Consider the following 11085-nt stretch of genomic DNA (forward strand, 5'->3'; position numbering starts at 1 on the left):
AATTGTGATACACATAAAACTGTGAAAAACATATTTATGAAAATATTGTCTAATACAACATACATTCTATTGTATGACAGATTATAGGAATAGTAATAAACAAAATTACTTATGTCCATTCTAGCATCTTCACTATAAATATCATTTAAAATCATATGATATTATTTATCAATAGATCTCGTCCTTAAATATTGTTTTAATCGAGTAGCATTTATTAACAAAGACTCTTTTCTCGCGTCGTGTTTATAAGATTTTTTCCTTCGTTTTATAATAATTACTATGCTTTTACAAAAACATTTCCTTGCCAATATATTGACATAAAAATATAAACTTTTGACTTCAGTTTATGTCTATAATTTGTTATCAAAATTTCGTTTTCATTTAAAAAAAAATTAGATCTAAGGAACTGGAATCTTCTGAAATTTAAGGAAACACTTTCCAATACTAATCGTTTCATAGATGATTACTCCAAAAATGCTCCTTATTATAAATGTAAACAGTTCTTACATGTTAATTATGCGAAAGTACCAGTTTGCCTGTACACGCGATGCCCTGTTTTGTTCTTGTCGTAAAATAATGGTTCGATTGGTGTTTAACGTTTCAGCAGACTGAAATGTGGTAATTCCACTGACCGATTTACATAGTAATAAACTCTTTCATGGAAAGAAAATTAATCGAATTCATTGGTAACGTGCAGCCGACACTGTCAGAGGACATGAAAGACAGAATAATTACAGTTTGTGCGCTTCCATGGGTTCGGAAAATTATCGAAAGAACGCTGTAATCTTTCTGTTACTTGTTCCAGATAATGTACCGCTATGTATAGCCACAATTTGAAATATTAAGCAATGTAATAACCGAGCGAGCAAATGATAGATGCCGTAGACAATTCGTAACGGTCAAGTTCAAGCGATATTAAACGTGTTTACTTACAGATTCTCGCTTGTTGTAAACATCTCTGAATGCATTTTAATATTAGCTGCAATATGCTTGCGTATATACTCCAAAAACAGAAGATTACTCGCTAAAAATTGCAAAGAAGTGATTTCAGAACAAATACATTCTTTGCAGCGTATTCGTACTTTAATATCGTCGAATTGTACGTAAAATATTTTTCTCAGAGAATCTTCTAAAATTATTTTTGTGTAGAAAAATTGTTTTAATACATAAACATAACTATGAATGAATAATATATAAACTTATATAAAGTACATTATATATTATCTTTAAATTATTAATGCAGGAAATTTTTATATAATTTTTTTATACAGTAATCGATGCGCACAGTTATTATTTTGCATTCAGTTGTGGAATAATAAATGTCTAAAGCATAGTTTGTACGAGTTTGGACTATACTATGTTAGCAAATTTGATGTTATTGTTATTATTTCTAGTTGCCATATATTAAATGGCAGTAACTGGTTTGCTAACAATGTAATAAATAGTAATGTGGTAATTATTGTATAATATATAATAAAATATATATTTACGGATTGCGAATTGTACGTTCTGTCGTTGACCAGGCAGATCGCACACGAAGAGCATTTATTTTTGGCCACTAGGTGTCTCCGATACATTACATCATTCTGGAATTGTTTAACATACAGATGTGAAACAAAATATCGCAGAGAAATAATCAATTCTTTGAATATCGCGCTGTGCTTTGTAATTTTCAACGAAAACGTAATGTTAATTTAATTTTTTAGAAAGATTAAAGTCACGTTTTAATAAACATTAAAAATACTTCGTTTATGTATAATATATTGTAAATAATCCTCTGAAAATAAACTTTCTTAACAATTGCATACAATTGGATACAAAAATATAAATAATTATTTAATATAGAGTGTATCAGTAAAAAGTATTAAATTACACTTAAAAACATTTAAATATCCTTGTACATTTAATATGTTTGTTACATTAAAGTTATTAAACTGGCAGCTTGTAAATTTATATTTTATTGCGCCAATAAGATATGCATCATTGTTTTATACCGTATCTTTTATAATACTGATTACGATAAAATAAATTCTTATTTTTAAATCTCTTTAGTAAGTATTGTTTATTATCTTTGCACAGTTTAACACAAAAAAACAGCTCCTGTTTGAACACGAATGTTGATGAATGCGTAGCTTCTTCTCAAATTGCTTTTTACTGTTTTACACAAACTATTCGAAAGCGGGGCTGCATCTTCACCGAATCAGTACCTTCACTTAGTACTAATAGCTACATCCCAATACAAACACTGATTTGTAAATTGCATTAAGTATACTTCTGAAGGCATTTTCTCCAGATTTGTTTATTACACCCAATTAAACAGCCAGCTATTGAAATTATGTTTTCGGGAAAAATGAGATATTTTATACTTGTTAATATAATAAACGACAAAGCATGTTATCGATCTTTAAATAATCAGCAAATATATAATTGTACTAATAAGTATCACTTTTTTATTACGTGCACATTTAAATTGTGTACAGTTAAAGTCGGTAGGATACGTTTTTATACGAACGCTAGAAATGTAAGCGAATAAAAAGATTGTCGTAAAAATCTGAACTGTTTATGCATTTTGACGACAAGCAGATAAAAAATGTTTAAACGTAGATGAAAAGTGGGTAACCGGTTATTGATATACAGTTGAACGTTCGTGAGTGACCCTGGATTAGCTTTAACACGTAGACGCCGGCGCCGATATTCACGATTTTCTCTGTGAGTCGGCGCCCGAAATTTACAAAAATTAAATAATTATGTTAAGTTTATAATATCGAATTTCTATCTTTTTATTATCGAATATCTGTTTATAATGTTCAGATAAAATAACATAAACCTATTTTGTAGTATCTATTTTGTGAAATGCAAGCAAAATAAACAAATAACGTCTGACACGCATGACCCACCGGTGGGTCAAGCCGTCGTCGACGTGTTAAAGAACAACGTATCGTATGCCAGTGCATTTGTCTTAGATTGAATTACACATACGTACAAGGAAAAATTATTCCTGTTGAAATTAAGTGATTTCGAAATTTTTGTGATACCTGGATAGAACCTGTGTCTAAATTTATATTTTGTTTCTTCCTTCCGAATCATGTAGATTGTAACTGGATTCAAATTCGTCAGCTGCTGAACTAATTAGAACAATCTTATCACGTTTTATGAATTATACTTTATTCAATCGTATGATCAACCTTCTTTGTCTTTGATAATTCACTTGTTATCTGCAAATGTGGAAACCAAAGTTAGGAGTGAAGGGAAGAGGTTTAAATAGTGTTTAAAATTCGAGTCGGCGTGTTATTCATTCAAGTAGCAAGGAGACAGTTCTCGTTATCCGATTATACGATTTATTTTATGAGCACTGGCACTATGTAGAAGTAGGAGAGGCACGAACAGAGAGGTAAGTGGGTAATGACATGGATACAGTTATCCAGTTAGCCGAGTGCTATCGAGACAGATAACTGACCTTCTCTACTCGACTCGCCTATGCCAGAAATTCACTGAAATTTTCATACGCTAATGTAATGCACTATCGTATGATCGCTCCACATATGGTAAACGCGGATTTTTACTTCCTGTGGTCAAATGGCGAACCCGAGATTGAAGATTACCGTATCGTAAGCTTAAAAACTGAAAATCTAAAAATTGTGATTCCAATTTGTGAAATTTATAATTAAAAATTCCAACATAAAATTTACAATTTTTTCAGAGAGATGCAGAAGTAAAAATCTCGAGATAATCAACGCTTAAAATTTGTCTACAAGTAAATCAAGTAAATGTTCATTTAAATGATTATTGTACACCACAAATTACTTATTATTTATATGTTGTACAAAATATTTGTACAAAAATAATTACTTATTACTTATATAGATCTAAATAAATTATTTCGGATAATAGAATTTATATCTTATTTATAAATACAATTTCAGTTGTTAGTTACTACTTATCATTTAATTACTTATTATTTACTATTTACTCGGCGCAAGTAATAGACTTCATCGCTCTATGTGATATCATTGAGTTCACGAAGAAGCAAGTTCTTCGATAATAATATTGTATAGAAATCAATATCTGTTACACGATAAGCGAAAGAAAAACATAAATTATTTATTATTTGTTACAACAGACGTTATATTATTTAAATGAGTTTTTGATGAAAAAAAGCTAGTTATTATTTTCAAATAAAATGTTTAATTTTTAATTGGTTACTTATTATTTAAAATAATATTATTCCAACTCTGGTAGTAGTTAAGCGAAATTTAATAAGCTATTGAACGCGGTGGCCCAACACATGTATTCTTACAATTTTATTATGGAAGATTCCGATATTTTGTTTATTGGCATATTGAAGCTATCGTGCTTGTCGAAGAAAAAGATATCGTGTTCCATCTTGGGAAGCTCTCGAGGGCTGGATAGGAGCGAATCGAAAATCCAGTGGATATGTGCCCGTAATTCGAACCTGCATGCAGGGCGTGCTCCATCTACATAGTACCTTGTTGGGTTACAGTTCATTGTGGTGTACTCTTACGGAACAAAACACCGTCATCTACCATTGTAACGAACGCGAACCGAGCGAACGAAGGAGGTGCGTTCTATAGCCGCAGACATGAAATTCGGCGGGCTTCTTCCGGTCGGAAGTAAGCTTCTCCACGAGAGACGCGAAACCTCTCCTCGAACAGATTGTTTTTATCCGATTACTTTTCTTTCTACTTGAAATTTCTTATTCTTCAAGCTTTATACAAACCTTGACATTTTGCTTCTCGTAATATTGGATTTTCGTATTTTTCATAGTCGACGCAACCTAAACCAGTGATCAACCATTCTTGTACTGATCAACTTGTAATTTTTCACTACTGTTCTTCGATATTTCCAGATTTTATACATTTAAAAATTTCAATTTAATGAATCACTTTTATTTTAACCTCTGAAGAAGTGCGCATTCTTTCAACTTTGTTGGTGTATTTTTTGCAAAGAAACTATTACACCTTTTACAATAAATATATTTTCGTTGAAAGATGTTGTATTAGTGAAAGCTTAAAGAATCATTTTACGTTAAATTTATTAATTTAGATTTTATGGTAAAGACATGGAAAATTATTTTTGTAAGTTCGACACGTTTTTTCGAAACTGAAAACAATTTGTACATCTCTAATTAGCATACTAAATGCTGTAACATAATGGGTATACAAATTTTAATTTCAAATATGTATTATTAATTTGAGATGCATTATAAATGCACACGGATCTGCATTTTGTATGCAACAATTAACGTTCCAATCATAATTGATTTCAAGCGAATTTGACCAATGCCTTGTTGCTTATATTTCTGAAAACAATTGAAATTCAACTCACAGTAAGATCCAATTCACAAAATGTCGTAATTCAGACATTAATCCAATCTTCACGACTGTTTCAGCTTCATAAGGTTCTATTATATTTAATTGAAAGATTCATAGACCGAAAGTGTTACTTAACATTTTTGCGAGAATTGAATTATTGTGGTACCTCAAGATGTTACGTTCTGTTGTTTTATACATCTTATTATTACTGTTTATCCTATTACAGAACCAAGAAACGTAAAGAGGATGAAGAGCGTAGTTTACGTAAGCGATACGTGTTACAGGATAATTTTTAATCGACTCATTTCGCAGCATTAGATTTATGAAGAAATAATCCCATTCTCAGAATTTTCAATTTCAAGTAGATATTAGTTACATGAATTTTAATGTCTGTATTATAAATTGCGTTTATGTGACCGAAAGTGAAGATACAAATTCCTATTGTTTTGTTACTGAACTATTATTGGATCTGTAAGAATTATGGAAACTGAATTTATTCTTTGGATTTATTTCCTTAAATATGTGGCACTGTGTCAATTTGATCCTTACGTATTTGCAACACTATACAAATGTTATACAAATTTAAATTATAAATTTTCGATCTCCGCATTCACTACAATCACATCTGCTTTATAATCCTTATCATTATTTATTAATTTGTCTCGCTAGACTCTTATCTTTTTTGTGACATTTAACCCTTTCATTTTGACATGTTTTAACAAAAGTGTTGCTTGTAGCTTAAGAGATATTCAGAGGTAATTGTATAAAATATTAAGAGTTATTTACATAAAATTTTGTTATTTATACCGGTCGTCGCACGGACGCCGGATATATCCGGCACTCGTACCAAAAGGGTTAAACTTGATCAGATACATAATGGTTATTATTTCGTATCATATTGTTGTGAATTTCATTACACGTGTTACGCGTCTCGCGTCGCGGCATTGTATTTACAGCTCGTTTATTTAGAATATACAATATAGATACAATATATCGTTATGAGTCACTCGACGGTCCGGTCTCGACTTCTGACTGTCTATTGACACAACAGATCCGTGACAACCCCTGTCTTGAGCTATTCTCTCTAAGCGGTGTTTACCACAGAGCAGTACCACATTACGACGACATTCAGACAAGTCGCTGTAACAATATTATATATATTAGAAGTATAAATAAGTTTCCGCCGTTTCACAAAAAATAGCGCCACTAGTATGTTATGGTTGAAATTGTCTGTTGTAAAAGGTTATATCGTAAGGTTGGACATCTGACAACAACATAACCTTAAAATATTAGCGATTTTGTATCAGCATGATATATCTTTTTTCGTGCGAAAATGTCGAGTTTTGAGCCGAATAAGCGTCATTTGCGGGAGCTTTTGATTGATTTCTTTAATTTGAAGAAATCTGCAGCCGAGGCGCATCGATTGTTTGTAGAATCATATGGCGAGGCTGCCTTAAGTGAGAGAAGTTGCCGTGAGTGGTTTCACAAGTTTAAGAACGGTGAATTTGACGTCGAAGACAAAGAACGTAGCGGAAGGCTGAAAGTGTACGAAGACGCAGAATTGGAAACATTATTAGATGAAGATTCGTGCCAAATGCAAGAAGAACTTGCACTTGCATTAGAAGTGACTCAACTAGCAATTTTACATCGCTTAAAATCATTGGGAATGATTCAAAAACAAGGAAACTGGGTTCCATATGAACTGAAGCCGAGAAACGTTGAATGCCGATTTTTCACATGTGAAATGCTGCTTGCCAGGCATAAAAGAAAGGGTCTTTTGCATCGTATAGTCACTGGTGATGAAAAATGGATCCACTACGATAACCCAAAGAAGAAGAAATCATGGGGACCACCTGGCCATGCTTCAACATCGACAGCCAAGCCGAACATTCATGGACAAAAGCTCATGTTGTGTTTTTGGTGGGAACAGCTTGGTGTCGTGTATTATGAATTGCTCAAACCGAATGAAACCATTACTGGGGCTCTCTACCGAACACAATTGATGAGATTGAGCCGAGTACTCAAGGAAAAACGTACCCACTACTACTCCAGACACGACAAAGTTATTCTTCTGCATGATAATGCTCGTCCACGTGTTGCGGCGCCGGTCAAAACCTACCTGGAAACACTTATAATACTAGGGAAGTTTTACCCCACCCGCCGTATTCACCAGACATTGCTCCTTTTGATTACTACCTGTTTCGATCGATGGAGCATGGCCTGTCTGAGCAACACTTCACATCATACGAAGATACACAAAATTGGGTCGATTTGTGGATAGCTTCAAAAGATGAAGCACTCTTCCGACGCGGTATCCGTATGTTGTCAGAAAGGTGGGAAAAAGTAGTGGCTAGCGATGGACAATATTTCGAATAAAACATTAGGTACCGTTCGTTCACAATAAATACCCAATTTTTGATGAAAAACGGCGGAAACTTATTTATACTCCTAATATTACATATATTATGTTTTAAAAACACTGTGTTAATTATTATGGACCACTGGCATACCGACAGTAATTGCGATCTGGACTATTTGATGTCAACTTACGTGTGGAAGCTTTGTATGCCGTGCGATTTATGCATCATGAGCTGCCACGAGTAGCAAAGATGATTTCAATGAATTAGGGACACGCGTTTGAATCCATTACCCATCTCCTGATGATTGAAAACAGGGCTCGGAATAAGACTGCACGTAACATCGATGCCACAAGGGCTATACCTTCTGATTCTCAGTACAGTTTTTTTTATCCCTTCGGTTCGGTCAGATTTCACCCCTTTGGATCTCAAAGTGTACCCTCGTAAATTTCTATTGCTTTAATTTTGCATCGATGTGACAATAACTAATAACTAATGAATAACAAAAACTTGTAAACTGGTGTAGAAGAAGTACAAGGAATACAATTAGATTCCTATAAATTAATAATCAATGAACGCAAGATAATAACACCATTTATGATTAGTAAAGATTAAGAAAAAACAGATTATACATTCTTACATTTTATTTAAAAATTTTATAGGAAATACAACACAAAAATACAATACATTTATTACATATTCTACAACATTCTGCCTTATATTCTACAACATAAAACGGAATTTGTAACATTCAGCTATTAGCTCGTTATCATTCTTGACTCAAAAGATATTACAATTCGCAATATTTTTTAAGCCGAGGATGATACCGATTTCTTGAGTCTCATCACGAAGAGGTTGCTGCTTTAGAAACCAGAAAAGCAATCAGAACGAGCTGGTATTCGCTATGGTTTCGTTTCTTATAGCGACGATTTACTTAAGTAGTTATGTTGTTCGCATTTATTAATTAAGTCGATTGCTCGCTCGCACGCATCCTACGGCAGATACCCCCGGGGCACTATCCCCCGTACTCACGCCCAGGGGCCCCTTACGTGAGCAAGCCCCTGCGAGATCTCCGATTAGAGAAATACTAATTTCAACAATTTTCTAAGCAAGTTTCGTTCCGTGGTTAGGCTTAAAGTATTACAATTACGCATCCATCGGCGGATGAGACATCTTCGTTTGATGATATCCTTCGATGAGGAATTTTTCAGTTCTTCACAACGCTAAACTTTAAACAATTAATTTCAATATTGATAACAATCGCGACTATTTTATTTGCAACGATAATTTTGCTTTCTAAACATTGAAAATACAACAAAATTTTTAATTGGAAAGGGAATATATATTTGGAAAAATCCTAAGAAGTGACTACTAGGGTCAGTAAAAGTGAGCACTACGATGACCATTGCCAGCCACTAGGATAACCACTACGGACCACAGGAGTGGGACAAAGGTCAGTTGTGGTCATCCTGGAGGACCACCTTGGGTCAGAGCAATTCTAGAAGAAGACCCGACTAATTTCACCGGCGATCACGCTGCAACTGACTGAACAATAATTCCCCGCTGAACAGGTGACAGAGAGTTATCCTTACCACTGACATCGACCAACATTGATCGTCATGATCGATGACGTGATTATTAAATCGAATTTAATATTTACAATAACGCTGTTTGTTAGAAATATAGTTAAGTACCTCCTTGGAATTTTTGCCATTGAATTTCTTAGTAAAGATAAATTGTTAACTATACTTCGCCTCGCAATTTCATCTAATTGGAATTTCGAAACTGAAAATTAATTAGGTCAAAATAAACTGGGTGGAGAGAGTATTATTAATAACAAGTTTAATGAAGAAAAACTCTTTTTTAACCATTTTAATCAGTCGAAAGGAATACAATAGTATTTTAAAATTTTTTAAACGGTTTTTCGTATTTGATTCTCACATTTTTGTCATAAATGCATAAAATCCGTAGTACAATAATTATACATTACAAATGAAAGATGAAAGTATTAGAATCCGAAATTTAAATTCAATAGTAAACATTACAACATTTCAATAAAAAGAGATTTATTTTCAATAAAAACTAGATTCCAGTCTTAAAAGTTCGATTTTTGATCGATTCAATACAAAATTATTATATTAAGTAAACGAAACTTTAAAAATAATTTAATTCATATATTAATCGAAAATAATGCTAAATAATAAGATATTTTTTTAAGTCTAAAAGAATTTTTTTAGTCGATTTAGAGTCAACATAATTTGTTACAGTTTACTATAATAAATAAAATATTTTTAATTCACTGTAATCCTTTTAGTCACTGGAAATAAGTATAAAATGTACAAATCTGTAGATTTTGTCTTCAATAAGAATTATTAAGAAATAGTTCCACCAGAAAATATAAAACTATAAATAGAAGTTTAAACGAGTTTTAATTACGAAGTTTTGTTAACATCGACGATTTAATTGTTTCGCGTTCGAGTGAAATTTCATTCCGCGTGTGTAAAGAATGACACTATTACTGAATTTCAGGGTCACTTTAATTACTTCGACACGCAGTATCTTGGGAACCACTTTACGACGATGTCAGGCGCACGAAGAAAATCTTCGAGACGCCGTTTTTCAAACAATTGAGTTTTATCGCGATGGGAAAAGATTCTCGTCTGGTGATTGTTTTTGTTTACCGAAGTAATTTATTTACACTGCGAATTTATATTTCCATTATTAGATACTTTGTGCTTGCACTATGTTCTAAAATTTAAAAGAACACACACTTCGTACGGCACATAAGAATTCAATGAGAACTCGTCTCTCGTGTCAAGGAGTTCCTTAATTGAAGCGTAAAATAAAAACTGTTGACCTTCGGGATTATTGTTTCCTCATGATAAATTTGCGGTTAATAAGAAACGATGAGAGCAACGATTCATCGTTCTTATAACAGATCTAAGAATTGTAGTTGGAAGTGAATCACCATGTAACAAATGACGAATCTTCTGTATTCTATAGAAACAGGTTCTATGACTGCAATATTAAGTCTAGGCTTGGTCATGCAACCTGGTTGCATTAACTTTTATTCATTTATGGAAATTTTTATAGAAAAGTTATACTGTGACGTTTATTGTATATTTTTATTATATTACAACGTTATAAGTAAGATTAATAATGTAGTTATAAATTTTTTTTTGGGAATTTTAAGAGTTGAGTCATACAAATTCCATTATTTCATCTGTTTTCTATAGCTTTTGATTATCACATTTTATAAATAAATATGCTTGTAATCACAAACTGTTAGCTGTGCCGATGATCAAAGTCTTTGTATAAACAGAGTAACCAAATTATTACGATCGAAATTAAATATTAGTTCATATTTTTGTGATCTAAAGAATATTTTTGTTATC

Source organism: Augochlora pura, chromosome 9 (genome assembly GCF_028453695.1).
Source record: "Augochlora pura isolate Apur16 chromosome 9, APUR_v2.2.1, whole genome shotgun sequence".
NCBI lineage: Eukaryota > Metazoa > Arthropoda > Insecta > Hymenoptera > Halictidae > Augochlora > Augochlora pura.